The sequence below is a fragment of the Dromiciops gliroides genome, chromosome 1 (assembly GCF_019393635.1).
Source record: "Dromiciops gliroides isolate mDroGli1 chromosome 1, mDroGli1.pri, whole genome shotgun sequence".
Lineage (NCBI taxonomy): Eukaryota > Metazoa > Chordata > Mammalia > Microbiotheria > Microbiotheriidae > Dromiciops > Dromiciops gliroides.
The window spans coordinates 181,615,330-181,629,324 of NC_057861.1; the positions used below are offsets into that span (position 1 = coordinate 181,615,330).

Below are 13,995 nucleotides of genomic sequence, written 5' to 3' on the forward strand. Positions count from 1 at the left end.
ACTCTGATAGCAGAAAGTAAAGAAGAATTACGAAGCCTCTTCATGAGGATGAAAGAGGAAAGTGTAAAAGCTGGCTTGAAGCTTAACACTAAAAAAAAAACTAAGACCATGGCAACTGGTCTCATCACTTCTTGGCAAATAGAGGGGGAGAGAAAGGAATCACTGTCAGATTTTATATTCTTGAGTCCAAAGATCACTCTAGATAGCAACTTCAGCTGTGAAATAAAAAGACATTTGTTCCTTTGAAGGACATCTATGGCAAATCTGGATAGCATACTAAAGAGCAGAGACATCACCTTGGAGACAAAAGTCCATACAGTCAAAGTTTTGGCTTTTCTAGTAATGATGTATAGCTGTGAGAGCTGGACTATAAGGAAAGCTAAGTGTCATAGAATTGTGATGCTGGAGAAAACTTTTGAGAGTGCCTTGGACCCCAAGGGGATCAGACTATTCATTGAAAGGACAAATGCTGACACTGAAGTTTAAATACTTTAGCCAAATAATGAGAAGACAGGACTCATTGGAAAAGATCCTGATGTTGGGAAAGATTGAAGACAAAAGAAGGGGACAGCAGAGGGTGACATGGATAGTGTTATGGGTGAAAGAAACACAAGCTAGGACAGACTTTGGGAGATAGTGAAGAATAGAAAGGCCTGGCATGCTAGGGTCCATGGGGTCAAAAAGAGTTAGACACAGGTGAACTAATGAACAGAAGCATTTATACAGCACTTTTAGGTTTCCAAAGCACTTTACAAATCTCTTTTATCTTCACAACAACCTTGGAAGGTAGATGCCATCATTACAGATGAGTAAAGATGAGGCAGAGTTTTAGCGATTTGGCCAAGGTCACACAGGTAGTAAATGACTGAGACTGGGATTAAACTCAGGTTTCATTATTCCAGGCCAGTGTTCTATTCATTATCCCCCTAGCTGCTCTAGGAAATGATAGAGAAAATTTCACCCAAAATAATTACAAAATGCATAAAATATCTGAGTGTTAACCTACCAAGATGCATGTGTGAGACCTATATACAACCACTAAACATTGTTTACAGAAATAGAGGAAGACCCAAATTACTGTAGAGGACATTAATATTCATAATTATACTTTGCTGGTATAATAAAAATGACAATTCTGTTTAAATCTTATAAGCCTGGTGCTTTACCAATCAAACTGTCAATGAATACTCTATGGAATTAAATAAAGCAAAAAAATTAATTTGAAGGAACAAAAGGTCAAGAATTTTAAGGGAAATAATGAGAAATTGGAAATGAATAAGCTTTACAATATCTCTATATTATACAGCAATAATTAGCAAGATTATTTGGTATAGCAGATTTAGAAACAGTGGTTCAGTGTTCAATAAATCTAAGAAGGAAAAGAGGAAGAGAAAAGCATTTATTAAGTAACTATTATGTGCAAGGTGCTTTACAAATATCTCATTTGATTCTCACAACTCTTCAAAATACGTGCTATTATTATCCCCATTTTACAGATGAGGAAACGAGGCAAAAGGGTAAAAATGACTTGCTCATGATTACACAGCTAGTAATCGTCTGAGAGAGACTTCATGACTCCAGATCCAGCACTCTATCCACCATACCACCTAAGTGCTAGGAAAACTGGAAAGCAGTTTGGCATAGAACTAATTTAGAACATCGTCTTGTGCTATATATCACAGTAATCTCTAAATAGATATGCAATCTAAATATTTTTTAAGTATAAAAAATTAGAGGAGAATGGAAGAAGATGCCTTTCACAAATAAGATTTGACTAGAAAAGGGATAGAGGGAAATATAAAAGACAAAGCAGCTTAAATTAAAATTTAAAAGCCTTTACAAGAAGAAATTTGGAGCTAAATAAGAGAGTTATGAATTAGGGAAAATGATCTCTTGATATAATAAGACTATAATGATATAAATATATTTGTATTATTAAAAATGTGGTACTAAATATAAATATAAGCATATTTATAATGATTTAAATTATATAACTAGTTTTCAAAGGGGGACAAATACAAACTAACAGCTGTATGAAAAAATGCTGAGGGCATCCTGATGTAATGGATTAAGTGCAGCCTTGGAATCAGGAAGAGCAATCCTTTCACACATCCTGGCTATGTGATCCTGGATAACCCACCCTTTCGGTGCCCAGCCAGCAGTCTAAGACTCTAAATTCTGAAATAGGTGCCAACTTGAATTGCTAAATTTAAAACTCCCTATATTAAAAAAATTACAGTTTCAATTTTTAAAATGTTCCAAATCACCAAGACTAAGAGAATTACAAATTAAAAACGACAACAATTCTGTTGCATACCTCACCTATCAGACTGGCAAAGAAGATAAAATAACGCAGTCAGTTTTGGAGGTGCTAAGGGAAGAAAGGAACACCAAGACCTTGTTGGTAGAGCCCTGGACTGGTACCATTGTTTAGGAAAACAATTTGGAACTATACTAGTAAAGTTATTAAACTGTTTATAACCTTTGACCCATTATTTCTATTATTAGGCATATACTATTAAGGAAATAAAAGATGGAAAGAAAAGCCATAGATGCATATATGCACATACACAGATATATACATGTAATATATCTACACCATCATATGTACATGTATATATAACGGGTACCCATCTTCTTTCTAGTTTTTTACTGATGGCTACCCACTGATTTTGTTGTTGTTCAGTTGTTTTTCCACGTCCAACTTTTTGTGACTCTATTTAAGGTTTTCTTGGCAAAGATACCAGAGTGGTTTGCCATTTCCTTCTCCATATCTTTTTTACAGATGAGAAAACTGAGACAAATAGATTAAGTGACTTGCCCAGAGCCATATAGCTAGTAAGTAAGTGTCTTCAACCCGAATTTTCCTGACCCCACACCTGGTGTTCTATCCATTGAGCCACCTAGCTGCCACACTCCACTGATTAGAAGCAGCATAACAAATCTCGTTATATAAATGTAATGCAAGTCAGAAACAACCAATATGAAGAATCCAGAGAAACATGAGATATCTAAGTAGAACAAGAACAATACACATACATAATAAGGACAGTAATGTAAATGAAAACAAAAGGCATCCAGATTTCGGGGTTTTTTAAACTTTTAAAATTCTGAACTTAAAACACCAAAAAAAAAAGGGCATTTACATACACAGAGAGCAGAAAAGAGGGTTCTAGATGTTCTGAATCTCCATTTCATACTGATTTTTTAAAGTATATAATATTTTTAAAGTGTATAAAATAAATTCTACATGTTATTTTTTAAACTTCCCTGCTTGTTTGTGCTTCCTTCTAAACATCTTTCTCTGGACATTTAAAAAGATGTTACAATGGCCTTTTGTTTTTGGCATCATTATTGCTAAGTCCTTTCTTTAATCCATCCTCCCCTTTCCATTAAAAACTGAAGGAAAAAGATTAAAAAAACTCTCATAACTCAATCTTCTACCCCGCGGCTGAAGTGACTCAAAGCTGAGTCAGAGAAAATTGGTCATTAATTCAGGAGGAGTGGCCCACTCAGAATCTTAAAGAATGACTACCCTCTGGCATGTTCTCTCTCTTTTCTCCCCCCACTCTTCTTCTTCTTCTTCTTCTTCTTCTTCTTCTTCTTCTTCTTCTTCTTCTTCTTCTTCTTCTTCTTCTTCTTCTTCTTCTTCTGAGAGAGAAATGGAAAAAGAAAAGATTAACATCAAATATTGAGAGAGAGATTGCCTCATCCCTCTGGCCTCACCAGATTCTGTTTGGTACAATCACTATTGTTTTTGTTGGTGTTTCTTTTCTTTTCTCTTCTTTCATGCAGGGGAATGAGGAAATAGGGGGGCACAAAGGAAGTTATGGTGGGGTTTTTCTTGGGAAATGATTGTGGTATAAAATCCCAAATAATGTCAATTAAACACTAACTCCCTTCACCCCTTCAATTTCTCAATTCATTTTTTTTTTTTTTTAGTAAGGCAATTGGGGTTAAATGACTTGCCCAGGGTCACACAGCTAGTAAGTGTTAAGTGTCTGAGGTCGGATTTGAACTCAGGTACTCCTGACTCCAGGGCCGGTGCTCTATCCACTGCGCCACCTAGCTGCCCTCTCAATTCATTTTTACTAAATTAGCTGATATTCCTCAGTGTCTCTTACCCTTTAGCCCCCATAATGTTTGCTTTATTAAATTCAATAAACTATCATTTAGTTTCCCATATTCCCACACCCACATTTTCATCTAGGAGTTCTGTAGTCAAAAAGCTTCTTTGCCTGTTGAAATCCTAACCAACTTTCAAGGCCACCTACTCCATGGAGATTTCCCCTTCTCACCCCAACCAGGAATCCTCTCATTAATATCTGAACTCCCAAAGCATTTTGCTTCCTTTAATTGCTTTGGATTTTGCTGGGACTCTTTGTATTATTCCTGGGCACCTATGAATGCATGCTTTTAAAGAACCATGGGGTCAAGAGGGAATTCTTTTGTTTAAATTTGGCACACATCATCTTCCATGACAATAGTGAACACCTCAGATTGATGGTCTCCAGGTTTTAGAACTTGCAGTATTTCAGTACTCAGAATGTTAAAGTTATCTTTGAAATTATATCTGCTGAGCCTTCTACAATTTTTATGTTTCTGTGAGATGTTTTGTCTAAAGAGGACTTTAAAAACTGCATTTTTTTCAGATTTTTCTCCCTCCTTTGTATAAACAAAGGTTGAGAACTATCTTTACATGTAATGGAAAAAAAATAAAATACTTTATTAATTAAAAAAAAATTGGTAGAACACCAAAAGTCAAGACATGATGTATTGCTCTGTTGATTGTCTAGACTTAATAAAGCGATTAATAAAATGTAAAAAAAAAACCTGCATTTTTTTCTACTCCATCAAATGCTTTAAAAAAAAATAAACAATGAATAAATAAACAAACTGTGGGGTCTTATATTCTATATACCTTTCAATCAAGTCAACCTGAGAAACAGAGAAAAAGATCCTTACCCTTTGTTAATTGAAACATAAGGTGATTTGCAGTGGAAACAGGTTGTTTGCTTAGGCCTGTGTGTCATTTCAGGAGTGACTTAGATGATATATAAAGCACAGATTAAATAAAAAAGAAAATCGTTCCACTAATAATAAATAGGTGATGAGCTACATATTTCTATCACCGAAATAGAATATTATGTGACAAAAGGTGTTTCCAGTTCCAAACGTTCCCTTAAAATTTTCATTATAAATTGGTTGAGGGGCGGCTAGGTGGCACAGTGGATATATCACAGCCCTGGATTCAGGAGGACCTGAGTTCAAATTTGACTTCAGACACTTGACACTTAGTAATTGTGTGACCTTGGACAAGTCACTTAACCTTCATTGCCCTGCAAAAAAAATTTTTTTAATTGGTTGAAATGGCCTATGGCACCTATTTCCAAAATAAACTTATTAGACCCCCCCCAATATTTTTCATTAAAAATTTTATTATGCACTTCATAACTATAATAAAGATGATCAAATTAATATATAAAATATGAAATTAAATCTTACAAAAGCCCTTAGCATTTAACAAAGTCGTCTTAAAAAATTAACATACAATCAAGAAATGGTTTCCTCTGTCTGCCCTTCCAAGTCTCTATGAAGTTTCCCTTCTTTTGGCTTTCTTCTTACTTATATATAGTTGTGGTCAATATGTATGATACAATTTAGTTCTCTCAGTAATATAGACCCTCACTGAGCAAAGATCTTGCGTTTGGAGTGCCAACACTTTATTTAAAGTTTACAAACTGTTTTACAACTGATTCTTAGGGACAAGGACCTTCTGTCTCTTTTGCTGCTGCTATTCTGCCACCAACACTGAAAAAGCAAAAGGGAGCCTCAGAGGTCTGAGGACCATTTCATGTTTTTCTTTGTTTTCTGGGTTGCCACAGCCAAAGAATTCATCTCCAAGTGACCAGCCTATTGTTGGTGAGCCTCTCTGTACTTTGATAGTCAGAGCCTTAGAAAGGAGTCTATTACTGGGAACATACAGTCAGTTGTCAGGAACATAGTAAAAGCCTTTCCATTATGGTAGAACCTTCCAGTGCTCATTAGCCTAGCTCTAGGATCATTTCTATGTCACAATACAGCAAGAATTAGGACTCTCTGTGTGTGTATAATATATACAGATAAAACAATAATATATATATACACATATATGGACATATAGACAATATACATATAAATATATATAATTTATATATACATATAAAATAGTTCTTATTTTGCTGATCTCACATTATATTATTTTATGTTTTTTCATATTTCCTGATAGAAATATTTCTCATTTTATATGATGTAATATTATATTCATAAGCTATAATATATTTAGTTATTATTTAATAATTGCACATTTAGATTCTCTCAGGTTTCTTGCTATTACAAACAAACTTTAAAATGAATGTATCTGAATATTTTTGTACAGTTAGAACATTTTTTCCTTTTTTTTTATGATAGAGAGGTGGAGAGTAGTATGAGAAAATAATGGGATTTGGCAGATACTCAAAGGCCCACCTGGAGATTAATCTAAACTGATTGAATTAAGTAAGTGAGAGTGATTGACTTTGCTGATTAGTTTACTTAAAGTTGATTAGATTGTAACCACAGCTGGCCAGCCCTTAAGTTGGTATTGTTCTCAGAAGCTAAGGACTTTGAACTCAACAGGAGACCACCTTCAAGTCCAGTGAACCAATAGCTTTGGATGATGCTAACCAATCAGCTTGAAGCAATGTGAAAGGTCACCTCTCCTCTGGACTTATAAAAACCTTCCACAGTTTGCTAGAGAGTTCGTGGTTATAGCAGGTTTGTGGTGGCAAACTTGAGGAAGAACCAGACCAGGCTGGAACTCTAGGCTAGATAGGCCTTTTCTTAACTTTCTGAACTCCACATGTTTTCCTTTTTACTAATACCTAGTATGCTTTAATAAATGCTTAATGCCCAAAGACTGGTGCTAAAGCTTCTAATTTAAGGCAACCACACATTTAGATTTTAAACATCACAGTAGTAAGGTAGTACCAAACAACCAAAAGATTCAGTGGGAGATATAGCCTGAGTAAGGAGACCAATAGGTTTGGGGGAGATAAATGACTATGTTCATTTCAGAGTGGGGTGTAGAGATACAATTATTAAGAACAGAATTATTCCATAGCCACATAAGGGAAGCCTTTGTAGTGTAAGGGCCTAAAATTCTAGCTGTGTTATCTAAAATCTAATGAGTGGGCACCTTAAATTAGAAATGTATAGCACCAATCTTTGGGCATTAAGTATTTATTAAAGTATATTAGGGGTTAGTAAAAAAACAAGTGGATAAAGTATGAGATTTGTCTACTCTCCCTATTCTGCCTGTCTCTGCTGCCAAGCTGCCCCCGTCCGGAAACAAAAAGACCTTGTTCCTCCGAGGCTTCTCCCAGAAGCCTCCTGTGAAACAGGAAACAGGGCCATACACACACACACACACACACACACACACACACACACACACACCCAGGCTAATTGGCAGGTAACACTGATTGACAGGACCCACAGGTGGCAGACCACTTCTTGACACCAATCTGACCTTCGAAACCCCAGAAAGGTCACTTCCTGTGTTCTTTTCATGGTGGAGCTTCCCTGCAGTATCTTTCTCAACAGGTTGGTAGCACTCTAATTCTCACAGTAGGGAGAGTGAAATTATAAGACTTTGGTGTCAAACAATAGAAGGTTTAAATAGCCTTGGGGCATTCTGTCCCAAAGATATGAAAAAGAACTGTAACAGGGTCAATTGAGAATCTACTCTAATGTCTACAAAGTCTATTTCCTGGACCAGACAAGGAACCTAGACCACCAATAAGACAGAAGCTGGCTAAAGATCAGTGCTGATTGGAATTGGTGTAAAAGAGAAAATATTGAAAAAGCAATGTGGTAGTAGAACACTGATGTGAAAATATGAACCCCTAGGCCTTCACTTTTGCTAGGACCCTATCTCCCAGGACAGTACTATGAATCATAAAGATTATATAGTAGGTCATTGTTTGGGGGGTGGGGGTGCAGGTTGGGGAGAGAGATTCACCAAAGGAGTCTGTTGGTTCTCTTGGGATATGATATGAATTCTTTACTAGATAAACAAAAATGTTACCTGTTTTGAAGCCTTTTGTACTTGAATTATAACTGAGTGCTTCTGTGTAGATATGCCCAGGAATTGGTAGCTTCAGGGAAATGTGATCCAGGAAGCCACATGTTTGAAGGAAGTATATACACCAGGGAACCATGTACCCCCACAAATGGAGGAAGAGTCGGAGCAGTGAAGAGTTCCTTCCTAGTCCAAGTTGGGAGCTAGAGGAATGTGAAATAGACACAATGGTAGGGTAACAGCCTCAACTTTAAAATGGGTATAATAATGCCTATGTTCAGGGGCAGCTAGGTAGTGCAGTGGATAGAGCACAGGCCCTGGAGTCAGGAGTACCTGAGTTCAAATCTGGCTTCAGACACTTAACACTTACTAGCTGTGTGACCCTGGGCAAGTCACTTAACCCCAATAGCCTCACTAAAAAAACAAACAATCAAAAAAATAATAATAATGCCTATGTTTGGGGGGGACTAGCACCTCTGGTGTGACAGATTGCCCAGCCCTTTTCAGGGCTGCTCATCCACTTTTGATGTCCAGCTTTCACTCAGCTCTCACCTATGACTTCAGGAAGCTATAGCATGTACAATGACTAGACCCTGGTAAAACTGTCTTGGCAGACTTCCTATGCCAAGATGGCTAAAAGATGAAGCAACCTTCTGGACCTTTCCCAAATTTCCCTTTCAAACCAACATAAAACTGCTCCTGAATCGTTCCAGGAACAGGGAAGCAGTCTACCAATCTGGCAGGAAAGGTCTGTCTTACCTGGGAGGGAGAGAAGTCCAGGAGCAATAACAGCAGTACTTTCCAAGGTCAGAGCAGAGAGCCTAAAGCAGGGTTCTGAGCCTGGGGAAAATCATGAGCAAGGCTCCACCCACCTGCAAACCAGCAGCTCCTGGGTAAACAAACAGTTTGGGTAGCATAGCAAAGACCCTCACCGGGCACCCTACAGCTAGCAGAGACCACCAGGGAGGCTTTGATCCCATTGCTGACCAGTAGTGAAGTCCCACCCAAGACCAGTCAACAGCAAGTTCCCACTCCTGTGACCTCCAAGCAGAGAAACTCTTTCCAAGGAACACCAGCATCCAACCCTCAGAAGATCACAACAAAATTACTCTTCCAGAGTCTGCTAGCAGAGGGACTCAGTTACTTTAGGAACCAAGCAGCAGGACCCCTACACTTGGGCAGAAAGGAAACAAAATTACTCCTCCAGAACTTGCTAACAGAAAGGCCCTCCTAACAGAGCAACCCAGTAGCAGGGCACCACTCCTGGGGCTGACCAACAATAAGATCATTCCTCCAGGGCCAGCAACCAGAAAGACTTTGTTATCTTAAGCAACACAGCAGTAGGACACCACCCCTGGAGAAGGCCATCCCACACCCAGGGGAGGCACACCAATCTACAGAGAAAAGCAAGCAGCTAACCCAGAAGCCCAGTGAAAGCCACCAGTAAGACCCAGAGTCTCAGCACAAAAACTTGGGACAGTGTAGGAATAGAGCCCAACTCTCTCATAAAAACATCAAGGAGGGGCACCTAGGTAGTACAGTGTATAAAGCACTGGCCTTGGATTCAGGAGGACCTGAGTTCAAATCTGGCCTCAGACACTTGAAACTTACCAGCTGTGTGACCCAGGGCAAGTCATTTAAGCCTCATTGCACTGCAAAACAAACCAACAAACCCCCAAAAACAACAACATCAAGACACAAAAATGAACAAAACAAAAAAAAATTGACTATTGACAGTCACTACAGTGACAGGGAAAATCAAGACATAAACATAGAGGAGGACAATAGTAACAAAATTGCTTACAGGTAAAGCTTCAAAGAAAAATATAAATTTAAAAATATAAATATAAAAATATAAATTGGTCTCAGGCCCAGAAAGATTTGATTGGTTGGTGATACCTAGAAATGATCATTTTCATTTTGTCAAAGTAATCCCAGTAACATCACATATTAGGCATATAATAAATTCTTGTTGTGTGAAGGAATCAAGAAAAAGCTGAATTGTTAGCCACTTTTTGTTTTTTAAAAGCAGAAAAGTATATAGAATGTTCCAGAAATTCCATTCTAATTAAATGCCTACTAGGATAAGTGCTAGTAGGTATAAAGATGGAAATAAAGGAACAACTAGGTGGCACAGTGAAAAAAGCACCAGCCCCAGATTCAGGAGCACCTGAGTTAAAATCCAGCCCCAGATACTTGACATTTACTAGCTGTGTGACCCTGGGCAAGTCACTTAACCCTCATTGCCCTGCAAAAAAAAAATATGGAAATATAGTTGCTGTACTCAATAAACTTGTATTCTAGTGGGAAAAAAAGCAAGTTAGAGAAGTAGAAGAAAAACTGGGGAAAGAAATAAAAGTAATGTAAGAGAATCATGAAAAAGAAATACAAAACTTTACTCAGGAAAATAACTCCCTAAAAAACGGATTTAGCCAAATGGAAAAGGAAGTATGAAAGGTCACTGAAAAAAATAATTCTTTAAAAATTAGAATTGAACAAATAGAAACTAACGACTCTATGAGACACTAAGATACAATAAAACAAAAGCAAAAAAGCAAAAAAACTAGAAGAAAATGTGAAATTTCTCATTGGAAAAACAACTGACCTAGAAAATAGAGCCAGGAAAGATAATATAAGAATTTTTTGACTATTTGAAAGCCATGATACAAAAAAAAAAGCCTGAACAGGATCTTTCAAGAAATTATAAAAGAAAACTGCCCTGATATATTAGAACTGGAGGGCAAAATATAAATTGAAAGAATTCACCAATCACCACCTGAAAAAGATCCCAAAATGAAAACTCACTGGAACATCATAGCCAAATTCCAAAGCTCACAGATCAAGGAAAAAGTATTGCAAGCAGACAAAAATTCATACTGTGGAGCTATAGTCAGAATTACACAGGACTTGGCAGCTTCCACATTAAAGAATCCCAGGGCTTGGAATTTTTCTTCTGGGGAGGGGAGGTGAGGCAATTGGCTTTAAGTGACTTGCTCAGGGTCACACAGCTAGTAAGTGTCAAGTGTCTGAGGGCCAGATTTGAACTCAGGTCCTCCTGAATCCAGGACCTGTGCTTTATCCACTGTGCCACCTAGCTGCCCCACTTGGAATTTAATATACTGGAAGGCAAAGGAGTTAAGTTCACAACTAATAATCACCTATCCAGCAAAATTGAATATATTCTTTCTTTTTTTTTCTTTTCTTTTTTTGAATATATTCTTTCATAGAAAAAATGGACATTTAATGAAATAGAGAACTTTCAAGCATTTCTGATTTAAAGGCCAGAGTGGAAAAAAAAATTTGACCTCTAAATACAAGACTTGAGAGAAACATAAAGAGGTAAAAAAGAAACAAGAAAGAAAAACTAAGAAATTCAATAAGGTTAAACTATTTATATTTCTAATTACATTTTTTTTTTTGCGGGGCAATGAGGGTTAAGTGACTTGCCCAGGGTCATACAGCTAGTTAAGTGTCAAGTGTCGGAGGCTGAACTTGAACTCAGGTCCTCCTGAATCTAGGGCAGGTGCTTTATCCACTGCGCCACCTAGCTGCCCCACTATTTATATTTCTATATGATAATATTTGTAAGTCTTACATTTATTATAAGAGCAATTAGAAGGAATGTATGTAGAGAGAGGAGGTGATCATAATGTGGTATTGAAGGGACAATAATATTTGTAAGTCTTAACAACTTTATTATAAGAATAATTAGGAGTATATGTATACAGAGGGTGTGGTTATAAGGTGGAAGAAGAAGGAGGGGGGAAATAGAATAGGATGAATTGTCACACACACACAAAAGAGGCATGAAAGAACTATCATAATGGAGGGGAAGATGGGGGGCATGGGCAAAGGTTAAACCTTACTCTCATCAAAGTTGGCTCAGAGGGAAAAACAAACACATTCAGTTAGATATAGAAATCTATCTTACCCTATAAGGAAGTTTAAAAAGGGAAGGGGATATTAGAAGGGGAAGAGGGGGACTATTACAAGGGATGGGATATTGGGGACGGCAGTGATCATAAGTAAAACACTTGTGAGGAGGGAAAAAATGGGGAGTAAGAGTTGGGGGGATAAACAGGTGAAAATAGTATAGAGAGAAATAAACAATCATCGTAACTATCAATGTGAATGGTATGAGCTCAACCATTGAATGGAAGCAGAATGGATTAAACCCCAAATCCTACAATATGCTGTTTACAAGAAACACATTTGAAGCAAAGTTCACATAAGGGGCTGGAACAGAATCTACTATGCTTCAGCTGATGCAAAGAAAGCAGGGGTAGCAATCATGATTTCAGACAAAGCAAAAGCAAAAATAGATCTAGTTAAAAGAGATAAAGAAGGAAACTATATCTTGCTGAAAGGTACCACAGACAATGAAATCATATCAACACTTAACATCTATGTACCAAATGGCATAGCATCTAAATTTTTGAAGGAGAAATTGAATGAGTTATAGGAGGAAATAGATAATAAAACTATCCTAGTGGGGGACCTTAATCTTCCCCTCTCAGAACTGGATAAATCTAACTAAAAAATAAACAAGAAAGAAGTTAAGGAAGTGAATAAAATTCTTGAAAAGTTATATATGATAGATCTCTGGAGAAAATTGAATGGGAATAGAAAGGAATATACTTTCTTCTCAGCAGTACAATGGGATCTACACAAAAATTGGCCATGTTTAGGTCATAAAAATCTTACAACCAGATACAAAAAGGAAAAATAGTAAACACATCCTTTTTGTATCATAATGCAATAAAAATTACATTCAATGATGGACAATTGAATGATTTATAAAAATCAAATGGAAATTAAATAATCTGACCCTAAAAAACAAGTGAGTCAAAGAAAAAAAATCATAAAAAAATTCGATGATTTCATTAAAGAAAATGACAATGATGAAACAATATATTAAAATTTATGGGATGCAGCCAAAGTGGTACTTAGGGAAAAATTTATATCCCTAACTTCTTACATCAATAAAATAGAGAAAAAACAGATAAATGAATTGGGCATACAACTAAAAAACTAGAAAATGAACAAATTAAAAATCCCTAACTAAACACCAAATCAGAAATCCTGAAAATCAAAGGAGAGATTAATAAAATTGAAAGTAAGGAAACTATTGAATTAATAAACAAAACTAGAAACTGGTTTTATTTTAAAAACCCAGTAAAATAGATAAACCATTGGTTAATTTGACCAAAAAAAGGAAAGAAGAAAACCAAATTACTAGTATCAAAAAAAGAAAGGATATGAACTCATCACCACTGAAGAGGAAATTGAGACAGTTATTGGGAACTATTTTGCCTAATTTTATGACAATAAATTTGACAATCTAAATGAAATGGATGAATATCTACAAAAATATAAATTACCCAGATTAACAGAAGAAAAAAATAAGATAAATAACCCAATTTTAGAAAAAGAAATTGAACAAGTGATCGATGGACTTCCTAAGAAAAACTCCCCAGGACCAGATGGATTCACAAATGAATTCTATCCAACATTTAAAGAACAATTAATCCCAATATTATAGTAATTATTTGAAAAAATAAGTTAAGGAGTTCTACCAAATTCCTTTTATGAGACAAATATGGTGCTGACACCCAAACCAGGAAGAGCCAAAACAGAGAAAGAAAATTATAGACCAATCTCACTAATGAATATTGATGCAAAAATTTTAAATAAAATATTAGCAAAAATATTACAGCAATACATCACAAGGATCATACACTATGACCAGGTGGATTTATAAATGCAGGACTGGTCCAATATTAGGAAAACTATCAGCATAATTGACCATATCAATTACAAAAGCAATAGCAATCATATGATTATCTCGATAGATGCAGAAAAGGCCTTTGACAAAATACAGTACCCATTCCTAT

General features: G+C 36.4%; 1 long non-coding RNA gene across 1 annotated transcript; it reads right to left on the minus strand.

Moving 5' to 3' along the window:
* Positions 1 to 3,613: 3,613 nt before the first annotated feature.
* Positions 3,614 to 9,334, minus strand: LOC122741529. Its single transcript, XR_006354874.1, has 3 exons — positions 8,861 to 9,334; positions 8,108 to 8,304; positions 3,614 to 3,651 (listed from the first exon to the last, which is right to left on the minus strand). It is a non-coding gene; the product is annotated as an uncharacterized LOC122741529 (long non-coding RNA).
* Between the last annotated feature and the right edge of the window lie 4,661 nt (positions 9,335 to 13,995).